This window comes from Lepisosteus platostomus, unplaced genomic scaffold (assembly GCF_059453375.1).
Source record: "Lepisosteus platostomus isolate fLepPlt1 unplaced genomic scaffold, fLepPlt1.hap1 Scaffold_46_H1, whole genome shotgun sequence".
NCBI classification, from domain to species: Eukaryota; Metazoa; Chordata; class Actinopteri; order Semionotiformes; family Lepisosteidae; genus Lepisosteus; species Lepisosteus platostomus.
This window is the reverse complement of record NW_028291666.1, coordinates 265,173-278,731: the sequence shown is the minus strand read 5'-3', so window position 1 is coordinate 278,731 and position 13,559 is coordinate 265,173. Positions and strand designations below refer to the sequence as shown.

The 13,559-nt window shown below is 46.6% G+C and overlaps 4 non-coding genes and 1 pseudogene across 4 annotated transcripts; 4 read left to right on the top strand and 1 right to left on the bottom strand.

Moving 5' to 3' along the window:
- Positions 1-1,123: 1,123 nt before the first annotated feature.
- trnar-acg (transfer RNA arginine (anticodon ACG)) lies at positions 1,124-1,196 on the top strand. The gene has a single exon. It is a non-coding gene; the product is annotated as a tRNA-Arg (tRNA).
- Positions 1,197-7,344: 6,148 nt separating this feature from the next.
- Positions 7,345-7,461, top strand: LOC148633587 (U5 spliceosomal RNA). Its single transcript, XR_015933913.1, has one exon. It is a non-coding gene; the product is annotated as a U5 spliceosomal RNA (small nuclear RNA).
- Positions 7,462-7,691: 230 nt separating this feature from the next.
- LOC148633586 (U4 spliceosomal RNA) lies at positions 7,692-7,833 on the top strand. Its single transcript, XR_015933892.1, has one exon. It is a non-coding gene; the product is annotated as a U4 spliceosomal RNA (small nuclear RNA).
- A 1,337-nt stretch (positions 7,834-9,170) lies between these two features.
- LOC148633585 (U4 spliceosomal RNA) lies at positions 9,171-9,287 on the top strand (annotated as a pseudogene).
- Positions 9,288-12,653: 3,366 nt separating this feature from the next.
- Positions 12,654-12,772, bottom strand: LOC148633584 (5S ribosomal RNA). The gene has a single exon (XR_015933899.1). It is a non-coding gene; the product is annotated as a 5S ribosomal RNA (ribosomal RNA).
- Positions 12,773-13,559: the final 787 nt, after the last annotated feature.

The following is a 13,559-nucleotide window of genomic DNA, read 5'->3' as shown; positions in this document are numbered from 1 at the left end:
ATTATGGACAACCGCCTACAGCTAGACTTGCAAGTATTCATTTCCTGTCTTTAACGCGACTTGTTTTTCTTAAAATGGATGCAACTTGCAAAACATGAAATACAAACCTTGCTAATCAGCGCTAGCGGCTGGCAAAAAAAAAAAGAAGTCAGCAATGTTTTTTTCTTTAACCTTAACCCTACTAATGGAGAAGAGTTAAACGACCAAGTCTATGCAGCTTAAACGGTGAACGTCGGGTTCTTAGCTGGTAAATCACGCTCACCCCAGTCCTTAATCTTTTAAAGAGGATACAAAATTGAACCTAGTCGCCACATCACATACATCCTGTTCAGTGATAAAAAGGTAACATCTATCCTCGCTCCAGACTAAATCTCACGTTGAGGGCATATTTTTTTTCACTTTACTGTGAGTCGGGCTCGGCTGCACAGAGGAGAGAGCAGAGCAATGAGGTCACGGGGACAGGGGAGTCACACGCTGGCGGTTTGAATACGCGGAAGATCACTGAGGGATCCACAGTATATGGACCCTCCGTGCGCCATCAGTCCGCACTCCGGACTCTGAATCCTGCCATCCGAGTTAAGATCTCGGCGGAACCTGAGGCACAGTTCCTTCTTAAAACGTAATCTGGTGAGCATTTCTAGAATCGTACTTGTATAGATGCAGCCTTTAATGTGTTGCTAGGTTAAAATTGATGACTTCTTGTATTTCAGTAGGCAACTGCCCTCTTGATTTCGGATTTAATTTCTTTATTACAGGGGCGCTTTTATGATGACAGAGTCATGTTCAGGTACTTTGCTTGATGGAGGAAGCTCATTTCGGACTCTGTGATCTGCTCACCTGGAAAGGTCTGCTGTACTACTACAAGAGAGAAGTAGAGTCTGGAAGAAGGGACAATTTTATGATGCTTTGGAAGGTAATGTTTTTTTTTTCTTTGAAATCGAAATGAATCAGAATAGCAGTGCAAAAGACAAACTCTTGGTTTGGTTTAAAGAGATATGGTTTTAAAACAGACAACATGTAGAAAACAGGTGTTTCTCACTTTTGGAAAAGAATGGACCGGGGGTAATATTTTACTAGTTGCAGGGCTGAGCTCACTGGGTTACAGTCCTGCAGTGTCACACCAGGTCCAGTGGCGCAATGGATAACGCGTCTGATTACGAATCAGGAGATTGTAGGTTCGACTCCTACCTGGCTCAGGTAATTTTTAAACGCATCGGGCTGCTCCCTAAGTAGTCTGTGCTACTTACTGCATTGTAATTGCACCCAGTAAGAGATTTCCTTCATGTAAATGAACTGCACCTGACAGCTTTAGAAAAACACCTGGGCTCAGTACGGTGCTGAGAGCTCAGCGTTGCTGTTCTTATTAGCACGCACTGCATCGGCTATGAACCCGAACTTTTCAATTATTCCGATCAGTAAGTCAACACGTAGTCCACATGAAAGGAAGAAATATTCTCTTGTCTGTCTCTTGTTTGTATAGAACTGAATGTCCCTGACAATGTACTGTTAGTTTTAATTGAAGAACGGCATTTGTGTTCAAATATACCAGACAAGTTTATGTAACTGCTCCTGCGACACTCAGTTGTAATTAGTCAAGAAATAAAGTCGAACAACAGCTGCGGGTTTGATTCTGAACGTACAGATGCAGCCATTCAAAATGGGTGAGGTATTTCGCGGCATACCGCGACACGCCCACCGGGGTATCACGCGGTTCACGTGTGTCACGTGACTAACTATCCGGCGTCGCCTTGTAAAACCGCCAGGGGGAGCTTAACCTCTCATGTACAGCATTTGAGCCTTTAATTTTGAACTGTGTATTACAGCATGTTAATCATCAGTCATTAAAATGTTGGTATATTTTATGAAAGCAAGATTGCTCAGTTGGACAAAACCAACTGAGCTGTGCATCACACAGCTGCCAGCGCACCTCACCGTGCCAGGCCACCACTGCGTCACATAGCTGCAAGCGCACCTCACCGTGCCAGGCCACCACTGCATCATACAGCTGCCAGGGCACCTCACCGTGCCAGGCCACCACTGCGTCACAACACACAGCTGCCAGTGCACCTCTACATACCCGACCACCACTGCATCACACAGCTGCCAGCGCACCTCACCGTGCCAGGCCACCACTGCGTCACAACACACAGCTGCCAGTGCACCTCTACATACCCGACCACCACTGCATAACACAGCTCCAGCGCACCTCACCGTGCCAGGCCACCACTGCGTCACAACACACAGCTGCCAGTGCACCTCTACATACCCGACCACCACTGCATCACACAGCTCCAGCGCACCTCACCGTGCCAGGCCACCACTGCGTCACAACACACAGCTGCCAGTGCACCTCTACATACCCGACCACCACTGCATCACACAGCTGCCAGCGCACCTCACCGTGCCAGGCCACCACTGCGTCACAACACACAGCTGCCAGTGCACCTCTACATACCCGACCACCACTGCATCACACAGCTGCCAGCGCACCTCACCGTGCCAGGCCACCACTGCGTCACAACACACAGCTGCCAGTGCACCTCTACATACCCGACCACCACTGCATCACACAGCTGCCAGGGCACCTCACCGTGTCAGGCCACCACTGCGTCACACATATTTCAGCGCCATATATTTCATGGATATTATGGAATATAATGGATGGATATCTTAGTTATCTTTCAAGTTCACAGGTTTGCATGCATAATTTAATTTTGAAAGCCACTGAGACATCAGGTACTACTGTTGTATTTATGAAAAAGAAACAAAACAAAAAACATACTAACAACTGTGCCATCCTACTCCTTAGTTAATACATTTTATTATTCATAAACAGTTAACATTGTTAGCAAAATATTTTGAATTATATTTAACCCTATTTTATCTTTAGTTTTGTATTTAACTTATTATATGATAGTCAGACTTAATGTATATTTGAACAATGAAAATATATTTTTACAAGATTTTACATTCACTTTAATGCACTTAAAATTAATATGGTTAATAATAGTAAACTGTAACATGCTGTAACAAGATCGGTTAAACTGCGAAGAAAATGCTTTCAGAGAAAATGTTTCAGTTGTGAAGAACATAGATGTCCAATGCAATTTCAACCAAACCTGTTCCCACACACCCTGCCCCCACTACCATTAGAATATACACAAACATTTTAGCGTTTCATTCTGAGCAGAAGACCCTCACACCTGAAGAGTGCTGGCTGTGACGAATTAAACCGGTTTTACAGGTTTCAATCACAGACCATGTGACATGGGACTCAGTAAACTAACACACAGCGCCACTGGATTTGATAATACCTAACCAAAATCCGCAATATGGAAACAGAACCTGTGTAATTGTTGATAGATGATGTACTCGTAACATTTTTTCAAGACGAACTACAACATTTAAAAAATGACTTGTATGTACTTGATATCTCTAATCAATCCACGGGTCCCAGCACAAAACGAAACTAAAACGCATACCGTTTCGCGCTTCTTATTAGTTGCTCAAAAGTAATTTGACCATATGAAATGCATAATATAAACCTAGAAACATATACGTGAGCAGTACTTAAGCACTGTAGTATCGGTGTTAAGACATACCTCTCAAATACTGTAAATCAAGTTAAAAATATCTCAAGACCGATTCTGGTCGTTATGAAACCATGTTTCGTGTATGTTTTCTTTTTCATCTTGAAATAACTCATTTCTAAATACCTTTTTCACTGTTAACATCTTGCAGCAACTTTGCGACAAAATATACACTCTGACAGTTCATCCTGCTACCAACATTAAATAAAACAAATCTTAAGATTTCTATATTTATGTCTTTATTTAGTGGTTTCATTAGTGACAAAGACTAAACTTTCTTGGAAAAATGTATTTTATGTGTTGCGGAAAAAACTGACTTGCTTTAACAAAATATGTTTACAAATCCTTTCACCTGGCATTTTCGTAGTTAGAAATTATGGAACGCTCTGTTAAAAGCAAGGGAGTTTTTATGTCCATTGCAGTTCTTTTGCAACATGAATATAATTATATCGTTATTAATTTCTTGAGATACGCGATTCCATATTATATTCCCTTTTAATCAAATTCTAAAAGTATGCTTGTTGACTCTGGTATCACGTTAGTTAAAGACTTCGAAGCTTACAATGGTTAGGGAGAAATGGAATACTGGTGTGTATTTTTTTCTTTAAAGTACCAAGACCAGCTATATACTGTATGTTTACGTTCCAAAATTAATATCGTTTATGGCCTTCACACGCGTTACAGTATGCTCCTATTCTTTTTATGCTCAGCTACTAAGATTTCCCTTCAGTGGCAAAATTCAATATCTACAACGGGCACAGTAAAGACGTTTACAGTAAGTCTTTCTACGACAGACCAATGGACCACGAGTGCCCCTGTCGGTCAACCAATCACGCACCGCCTACCGGTCAAAGGCCTTTTCTAGGTCTACACTTAAAATGCACAGAGGGAGGGAGCGATCCTCTGAGTACAGACAGACATCCCTCAACAAGGCCAGGTTGTCGCTCATCAGGCGTCCTGCTATCCCACAAGTCTGTTCTTTCCCTACCAGTGAGGCCACTACATTTTGTAGGCGCAGGAAAAGGGCTTTGGACAGGATCTTAGTGTCCACGCCTAACAGGCTGAGGGGTCTCCAGTTCTTTATGTCATTCTTTGCTCCTTTCTTAAACAAGAGAGAGATAGTGCCTTCTCTTAAGGAGTCAGGCAGCAATTCTGTCTTATAGCTTTCCACGAATAGGAGCAGTAGCGGATCCTGAAGCAGATCCCAAAAGGTGCAATAAAATTCTTTAGGGAGCCCGTCAGCACCCGGAGTTTTCCCCTTCTGTAAGCTCTCCATAGCCTGTCTCAGCTCTTCTACTGTCAAATCCCTCTCAAGTACTTCCCTATCTTCTTCACTCAAAACGTTTTCTAGCTTTGAGGTAAAAAAAATGAATTTCTTCATCCTTTAACTCTGTAGAGCTGTACAGTCTTGAGTAGAAGGCCTCGGTGCAGGAGAGGATAGCACTCGGCTCTGTTCTCTCTCGTCCCTCCTCATCAACTACACTTTCCATGACAGACTTGGAGCCTACCACTTTCCTGAAAAAGAAGCGAGTACACTTCTCATTTTCTTCCAAGAACTGCACTCTGCTTCTTAACAGCACTCCTCAACTACTTTCTTCGGCTATGCTCCGGATGTCCTTTTTTAAAAGGGCGATATCCTCGAGCACATCGAAGCCACTGTGCAGCGTCGTGTAGAGACGCTGCAGCTGCCTCTGTTTCCTGGCTAGCACTCCTCTCCGTCTGGCAGCAGCCTTCCTTCCCTCAGCCATGAAAAAGGCCTTTGTCCTCACCTTCACCTCCTCCCACCACTCTCCTACTGACCCGTACAGACACTGCAAGGACAGCCACTGTGATAGTTTCTCCTTGTAGCGGGATACTACCCCCTCGTTCTCTAGCAGCTTTGTGTTGAGTTTCCAGAGGCCTGGGCCAAAGACAGTCCCGCCCTGGAGTTCCACTCTACACCCTAAAGCCTGATGATCTGAGAAGAAGACAGGCTGAAGAGTGACCCCAACAACTTTCACTCTCTCTGAGACAAAGCAATAGTCAATTCTGGAGCTGCTATTCCTCCCTGACCATGTATATCCTGCTGTTGTGGGATATATACATCTATATGTGTCTGAGAGTTTAAAGTCTTTTCTGTCTCACTAGTTACCTTCTTCTTTTTCTTTTTCTTCTTACCAATTTCCTGCCAGCCATCCTCTGAATGAGCCTTCATCAGGGTGGCAGCAGTAAAAGCATTCACGGAGTCCATTTCAAGGAAGGGGGTAGAGGGAGGGGTGGAGGGGTTCCAGCTGTCCCCATCGCCATGCTCTCCTTCCTCCTCGCTCGGGGAGAAAACAGAGTCATTTTTCCTTTTCCTCAAGTCCAGCTCCTGGGAGCACTGAGGGGAAAGGGGTGCAGCCAATGCACCAGTCTCCTCTTCCCCCTCACCCACCAGCTGCTGCAGATCCTCCGTGATGGACTGGATGGAGGAGAGGAGGGCATCTGTAGCACTTGCAGAGTCTGAGAAAAGCAGCTCCGCTGAATCCTGGGTCTCCTCGCTGGACCCGCTCCACCGGGGGGCCCCACACTGGCCCTCGTTCTGAGGAGCAGGAATGGGGGAGGGGTCCTCGCTGTTCTCGGGGGTTTTCAAACCCTCGTGCTTGTCTGGTGCAGTCTGCGGTTGTGGGGGCGTAGTGGATTTCTCTTCCACCGGCCCCAGCACCACAGCAGGACTGATCCTGGCTGGAGCCTGAGACTCTTTGTCCAACAAGGGTTCTTTGTTTGACTTGTTGTTTGCTTTGGCTTTTCGGGCCGGTTTGGCTGAAACAAGCACTGCCTCATCCTTTCTCATTTTGAGTTTATTGGCGTAGGCGTGAGGGCAGTTCTTAAAAACGTGTCCTTCCGAGCCACATAAATTGCACTTTGGCAGCATTGAACAGTCAGAGGCTAAATGTCCCTGTTTGCCACAGGTCTTGCAGCATTTCACAGTGCAGGACGATGCCAGGTGTCCCACAGCACCACAGCGCCGACACACCTTTGGTTGTCCCACATAAAAAACATAGCCATTGCAGGCGCCCAGCCGGATTGTAGAGGGCAGGTGCCTTAAGCCTCCATTTACATTGTCCGGTAGCAAGCAAACCTCGAATTTCCTTGCTCCTGTTTTTATACCGTCAACATCTCTAACCTCAGTTCCATGGTGGACGATGCAGTACTGGTTAAGCCAGGTGTGAATGTCCTCCGTCTTTGCCAGTTCCGAGAACACAACAACATGCACCGTTTTCCTCTCTCTCCGTGTCAGAGGCTGCAAGATGATCTTCTCAAGGGCAGGAACTTTCCCTCTTTTTGCCTCAAACACATCCACACATTGTTCAAACAGAGAATAGGTAGCAAAAACAACCTCAGATGCTTTCTGACCTGGGAGAGCGAAGATGAAATCCAAGTGCCGAGGTTCAAAGCCAAGTTCCTTCTGTAACACTTTTCTGCTGAACTGCATACGATCCATGAAGAGGTCACCCAAAAGCTCAAAACGTACAGCATTCTTGCGGGATCCAAAGGTTGCCATCTCAAACTGCAAAACAAACACTGCTTCCACAAAACAAGAAAACAATCCAACTACTCCAACTACAGGCTGATCAAGGTATCTCCCCTGCCAGGTAAGCCGAGAGCCGCAGGCGATGAGCCCGGAGCTGAACGGGCCCCACTGGCTCGTTTGTAAGGCCAGGTGCATTACCAACCACGACCGGCAGGGCAGAGGCCTTGAAGGCGGCCTGGGCTCCTGCAGCTGTCCAGCCACGCACTCTGGTTTCTCTTCATCTCTTACAAATCTTTTGCCTTTTACTAAAGATTTCCATGGAGAGGAGCATGAATGAGTTCCATACAATTTTTGTGCTTCCCTGCCTTCGGGTGGGGCGCAGCTGGGCTGGTCAAAGAGAGAAAACAAAACCGCTCACAATCGCTCTTATTACGGCGACTGTGACCGTTTGCTCTGCGAGTCCTCGGTCTCCGCCTGTCTGATTGGCGCTCTTTTCTTTGGGAGGCGGGAAGTGTCCGGCCGCAAATATGAAGCGTTACAGCAACGACATGCCATGAGACGATTGACAACGATTTCCATAGGATCCCCGCGGTTGCCTGGCAACCGTCAGCTTTGCGCAGTGGCAGTATCATAGCCTGTGAGGTATAGCCGAGGCGCGATTATTGCTAGTTGAAAACTTTTCCCAATACCCCGCTTCCGCCGGTTTGCAATACAATCGGCGAAAACAATTTTCGACAGTCTCGTCAGAGACTGAGCAAGGTGTTTAAAGACAGATTTTGTCATGGTAACATCACGGTAGAAAGAAACAAGCTTCTTACGTCTCAACAGAAACGCTCTTTAGCTCTTTCAGCGTTATGCAGAGAACAGCGTCTGTCGAGATCACGTTTGAGTCAGCGCGAAACGCCGTGTGCTGTCAGTTTGATTTCATATTGCTCGTAGGGCGCCCGGCTTTTGTCTGTCAAACGTTAGGTTGCGCTTCTTAATGCTGCATCGTCGGCATGAGTGGAGCTTTTTAATTGTCTGTACTTGTCTTACTGCGCCCCATAAGAAATCGTTTGTCCCCGTTCAAAAGAGATTGTGCGATGTCCTGCAGCGTTCGCAAAGCAAACCTTTGACAGTTTGAAAAGAGGAATTTATTCTGCTTCCTGTGCGTGCAGTAGTTACAAAGTTGAACGTCTTTACACGATCTGCTGCAGTTTTCAGTGGGCGGGCTTTGTCAGATGGCTTGGAAAAACGCACTGTGTTTCGGCTCGGGAAACATCATGAGCAGTGTCCTGCATGTTTTCTGTGTATAGCTGTCTTTTAACGCATACAGAATTCATTCGAAATCATTGATTTCTCCAATTAACAAGGGTCTCTTTTTGAACCTGCGAGAAGCATTCTTTCAATGTAACAGATTTACTCCGAGGAAAGGCAGCATGACATTGAGAGTAGCTCAAGCTTTCAGCACCCGTATCGGGCTGCGTGTATGCAGACACCGCTCAGAATCCCCTGTAAGATTCTCCCTCACTTCCGTTGTGCAGTGCTTTACCTCTTTCAAAAGGCTTCACTTTCCTAGTCACATTCCAAGGCTCATCGAACCCGGGCTGTTTCCTCCAGCGGTATAGTATTGCAGTGAGACAGCACGATGCCTGCAAGACTATGTCACGCTAAACGCCACAAATTGTGTTTGTCCGTTCGTGTCAGTCGTCCTGCAGCCACGGGAAGTGGGACACAAACATGCTGCAATGCTTTCAGGACGTTAGGATTTGTTTATGCAACATCCGAGAAGAGTACTTGTGGCTTGAATGTGAACTGTACGTGCCCGCCCCCTTTCCTCTGTAGTGCATGAGTTCCTCCCGGCATGCCCTTCGTCATTGTTCTGTCATCTTGTATTTAAAGGGTTGTATTTCTGCTGCTGAAAATAAGCAACGGTTTTCTCACAACGCCCTTTGTTCCCGACGGAGCCCTTGTCTGTCATGAAATTCTTCAAAACCTCAAGCTAGAAGAAGAAGAAGACGACAAATATGAAGCGTTACCGCAACGACATGCCATGAGACGATCGATAACGATTTCCATAGGATCCCCGCGGTTGCCTGGCAACCGTCAGCTTTGCGCAGTGGCAGTATTGTAGCCTGTGAGGTTTAGCCGAGGCGCAATTATTGCTAGTTGAAAACTTTTGCAATACAATCGTCGAAAGCAATTTTTGACAGTCTCGTCAGTGCGTGACATAGTCTTACAGGCATCGTGCTGTCTAACTGCAATACTATACCGCTGGAGGAAACAGCCCGGGTTCAATGAGCCTTGGAATGTGACTAGGAAAGTGAAGCCTTTTGAAAGAGGTAATGTCGACGCTTTTTTAACAGAGTACCAAAAAAGCGTCTTTTTTGAAGGCCTGGGCACTGAGCATTGTTGGTTCAGTGGTAGAATTCTCGCTTCTCACGCGGTAGGCTCTGATTCGATTCCCAGCCAAAGCAGTGGCTTTTGCAGCGAGCGGCTCCATCACTTGCATCCCCTTGCAACTCGCAACTGAAAACCCACTGAAGCTAAGCAGGTGAGCCAGGTCAGTACCCGGATGAGGGTGAGCTACAGGGAAAAACAAAGTTTCCAGCTGGAAGCGGTGTTAATGGTGCCGGCGGGGGGGGCGCTCACCCTGAGGTCTGTGCGGGTCCCAATGCCCCAGCATAGTGACGGAGACGCTGTGTTGTAAAAGGGCGCTGTCTCTTGGATGAGATGTAAAACTGAGGTCACAGCGCTCTGTGGTCATTAAAAATGACCACCAAAACCTTTGACAAAAGCTCTTGGTAATTGATGGTCTTCAATAATGCTTCTCCTTTAGGTACATTTTAAATCAGCTGAAAAATGCTGTGAAATGGGGGGTCACTTCACGCCAGTGTAGGATTTGGGTTACAAGAACTATAAAACTGCACGAGAAAGCCCGTACACTGAATTACACGGCTTTCAATTCAAAGGAGGGCAAAAGAAATTCCCTGAGTTCGATTTTCTGCAGCCCAGAGAGGATTGCTGTTGTGAGGCTGGTTAGCTCAGTTGGTTAGAGCTAATAACACCAAGGTTGTGGGTTCGAGTCCCATACGGGCCAGGTCCTTTTCTCCTCTCTTACAAAAGCTGTTAGGTTCCTTTCCGTGGTGAGATGGGTTGTCATGCAACGCTGCTACATAGTGCCGACAGACAATTAAATGACAAAAATGAAGAGAGTTAAAGCAGCTGGAAAGATTTTCTTACAACTTTTGAGCTGACACAGTTTTGGAAAATGTTTTCTTCACGCTGCACTGTACCACATAGGCAGCCAAGAGTCTCCAAAACAAAACAGAATTGACAGTCATATAATGTCCATTAACCCCGGTTTTAAACACAGCATCATGTCTGCCATCATAAGAATATGAGTCCAATATTTTAGAATATAGTCAGAATGTCTTCTAACCTTACCTGTGGTGTCTTTAATCCCTATTGCTCAATGCATGATGTACGTACTGCATACATGTGTCTTGAGAATGAGGAATGGGCCCCTGAGACATTTACCTGTTTCACAAATGATCGTATTTTACTAGAGATTCTGTTTGGGATTCAGATGTGCATTCGGACAGCAATTCCTTTCAAGAAATGATACGTTCTGGATGAGGTCAAAGGTGCTGGAACACTGTATTTAGGATGTATTTGCAGTGATTGTGTCTCCTGCTTCAACGCAGTGATATATAGATGTGCTCCTGTAATTTATTGGTACATGCCCAGGGCAGTAAGTTGTCTGAGGATTTATTTCCAGACGGCATAGAGCAGTGAAGCAGTGAAGTAGTGCAACACACTGGATCATTATATTATTAGAATCTATTCTACTTAAATTATTACATTATACACAACTTGAGCTCTCAGCACCGTACTGAGCCCAGGTGTTTTTCTAAAGCTGTCAGGTGCAGTTCATTTACATGAAGGAAATCTCTTACTGGGTACGATTACAATGCAGTAAGTAGCACAGACTACTTAGGGAGTAGGCTGATGTGTTTAAAAACAACCAGCGCCAGGCAGGAGTCGAACCTCCAAACTCCTAATCCATAGTCAGACACATTATCCATTGCACCACTGGCCCTCATGTGACACTGCAGGGCTGTAACCCAGTGAGCTTAGCACTGCAACTAGTAAAATATTACCCCCGGTCCATTCTTTTCCAAAAGTGAGAAACACCTGTTTTCTACATTTTGTCTGTTTTAAAACCATATCTCTTTAAACCAAACCAAGAGTTTGTCTTTTGCACTGATATTCTGATTCATTTCGATTTCAAAGAAAAAAAAAACATTACCTTCCAAAGCATCATAAAATTGTCCCTTCCTCCAGACTCTACTTCTCTCTTGTAGTAGTACAGCAGACCTGTAGTAGTGCAGCTGAGCCCGACTCATGGTAAAGTGGAAAAAAATATGCCCTCAACATGAGATTTACTCTGGAGTGAGGATAGTTGTTACCTTCTTATCGTTGAAACGGATGTATGTGATGTGGCGACTAGGTTCTTCTCCATTAGCAGGCTTAAGGTTAAAGAAAAAAACATTGCTGACTTCTTTTTTTTTTGCCAGCCGCGAGCGCTGATTAGCGAGGTTTGTATTTCATGTTTTGCAAGTTGCATCTATTTTAAGAAAAACAAGTCGTTCAAGACAGGAAATGAATACTTGCATTTCATTAAGTCTAGACGTATGCGGTTGTCCATAATGACCAGTTCTGTTCGAGAACACAGAACAAAAAAAGGCACCGCTGGGATTCGGACCCAGGATTTTCTGTTTACTAGACAAGCGCTTTAACCAACTAAGCCACGGTGCCCCGGGAGTGCTGTCCTTTTGCAGCCACTTGGACACACCACTCAGAGACATCTGCATTCGGTGTGTGCTCCGCCTGCTCGCTGAGCAAGTTGCCACCTTTACATACAATAGCAACATCGACACCAAGAGAAAGGATGACAAATGGCTTTTATCTGGAACTTTTCATGTCCAAGGAGCTCAATGTGCTTTCTGTGTACAACAGGGCCACTGAACTCCACACTGGCCACTGAACCACAGCAGTGGCTTGCTGGCTTGACATCTCCCAAGGAAAATGTTGAAATCGCATGTGGAACAGGAAAATGACCCTCGAGTATGAGGGAAAAAAAGAAAAAGATCAACTGGAGTGCGCCAACCCATGTCAGGACAGCCCAGTTTCCTAGACGAGGTGGCCGAGTGGTTACTGTATGCTGAGTCTAAAGACAGTTTCACCCGTTTTCTGATTGCTCGGTTCTGTACCAGTGCAGACATGTCAAACAGTGAATGGCTGTACCTCTACTGTATCCGTGCTCAATGAATGAAATCGGTAACAAATGAATATATGTCTAGTTATACGAAAAACGAGTGGTTTATCGACTCATCTTCATTTGCAGATTTAGAGGCAGCTTCGATATTCGTTTTACAGACGGGGTTTTTTTTTTAATATGGGTCACACACATGCCACAGCAACAAAACATCTCTAGAGATGAGGCTATAGATCACATTTCCATCCTGCAGGTTTTCCTCCCAAAGCCTACGGCACCAACGGCGACCCCTGCTGGCCGGGAGAGCAAAAGCTTACAGCACCTGGTATTCCCAGGCAGTCTCCCATCCAAGTACTAACCAGGCCCAACGCTGCTTAGCTTCCGAGATCAGACGAGATCGGGCGTGTTCAGGGTGGTGTGGCCATAAGCGAAAGCCCCGGCGCCTGACTCGCTACTTGAAGCTGTGTGTGGCGGGGGTTCCGTGCCCCCCGAGCGGGACTGAAGGATCGTTCGTGTGCAACTCTTTGGAAAGGAGCTGCTTTCCAAATCGCATTGCGTGCCTGGATGTTGGCGAATGCGCTCCCTTGTGTTGGCTCGTCCCGCACTGGAGGAGGACAAACAATCTGCACGGAGGAGCACCAGGCAAGTCTTCACCAGACAAAAACCTCCAGTGCACAGCACTCTGGAAACATTTCGGGGCTTTCGCGTGTTTATTTCAGCACGTAAAGCGCACCGGTCCAACACGTCGGCCGGGCGCGCGGCGTCTCCGCCCTTTTGTGGCCTTGCGGCGTCAGAGCAAGAGGCTCCTTCTCGCTGCCCTTCCGCTGTGTTGCAGGGCCCCGAGAGGGAACCCGGAGCGCGCACTTTGTGGGGGGCGGGGGACCGCGTTCGCGCTCTGCCCCCGGTCTCTTGCGCGAGTACTAAATCTCACGGACAGGGGGGCCTCGTCATTGATTGTTACAGGTGAGACGGGGATTAGGAGGAGACCCCGACTGATGGGTAAAGGGGAGCACTAACACCAGAGGGACACCCCCGGCGTCTCTTTTTGAGAGACGCCCTGGGGTTTCCTAATGGCCAAGGAGGGTCGGGACCTCGGTTTGACGCCTCCCCCGAAGGACGGCGCCTGTTTGTGCAGCAGAGTGTCGCCATCAGGAGGCTGGGGCGTAAGAGAGCCACACAGCCCGCAGGGTGAGCGCTCCCTACTGGTCCCAGTCAC